This window comes from Psammomys obesus, unplaced genomic scaffold (genome assembly GCF_907164565.1).
Source record: "Psammomys obesus unplaced genomic scaffold, mPsaObe1.curated_primary_1811, whole genome shotgun sequence".
NCBI lineage: Eukaryota > Metazoa > Chordata > Mammalia > Rodentia > Muridae > Psammomys > Psammomys obesus.
Genome location: NW_026590859.1, coordinates 2840448 through 2841313, shown reverse-complemented (window position 1 = coordinate 2841313; position 866 = coordinate 2840448). Strand labels below are relative to the sequence as shown.

The 866-nt window shown below is 61.5% G+C and overlaps 1 protein-coding gene across 1 annotated transcript in view; it reads right to left on the bottom strand.

The window, feature by feature from the left end:
• The window catches only part of Rcor3 (REST corepressor 3), a gene marked incomplete in the record, with an annotated part of 40068 nt that extends 39650 nt beyond the window's left edge, over positions 1-418 (bottom strand). The window contains 1 exon segment of the mRNA XM_055609253.1: positions 274-418.
• Between the last annotated feature and the right edge of the window lie 448 nt (positions 419-866).

Below are 866 nucleotides of genomic sequence, written 5' to 3'. Positions count from 1 at the left end.
AAGGCCGGGGATGGAGGCCCCGGGGCGGGCCTGCGCCGTGGGAAAGCCCGGGGATGGAGGCCCCGGGCGGGAGCTGCTCCTTGGGAAAGGCCGGGGATGGAGGCCCCGTGGCGGGCCTGCGCCGTGGGAAAGCCCGGGGATGGAGGCCCCGGAGCCGAGGTGCTCCGTCTCCGGTGCCGAGCGGCCGGGCCGGGGTGGAGGCCCCAGCCAGGCTCGGGTGAGGGGCAGTGGGGATCGGCGGCCTCAGACAGTGGCTACCCCCTCTCCCCCGCAGGTGTTCTAGGGTGTCGGTCTCCGGTTGGAGGTGGGACCTTTGCCCGGCTTACCTGGGATCCCAGCCCTAAGGACCTGGCCAGGCAGCTCATCTCTGCAGTGGGGTCCGGGAGGGTCTGATGGGGCAGGCTTTCCCCCTGGCTCTTTCTCTTGCTAAGAAGTGAGTGCCGTGAGTGGGGAAATAAAGCAACAGAACCCTGCCCTCCCCAGTGAGTACTTTCTGGGGACTCCGGCTTGAGGTGGTGGCAGGAGCATTTCCTGAGCGCGGAGAGGGAGAGGCCCGGCTGCCTTCTTGGCAGGTTCCATCCAGCTGGAAGATTGGCTGAACTGCACTTCCTCACCAGATTGAGGGATACTGGCTTGATGACACGCTGTCTGCTCTTTTTGTTACCCTTCCTGTCACAGGAGGAACACAGAGGCCCTGACGTGCAGGTGTGTGTCCTGCAGAATTTGGAAGCAACAGTAAAAAAAAAAAAAAAATCTTGAAGGTTAAAACTATTCTTGGGAATTCTGTTACTGAGTTGCAGAGCGGCATCCAAGGGGCTGCGAGGTTTCTTAGCAGGTCCTTCTCCACTTGGTTAATTCAGACCCTC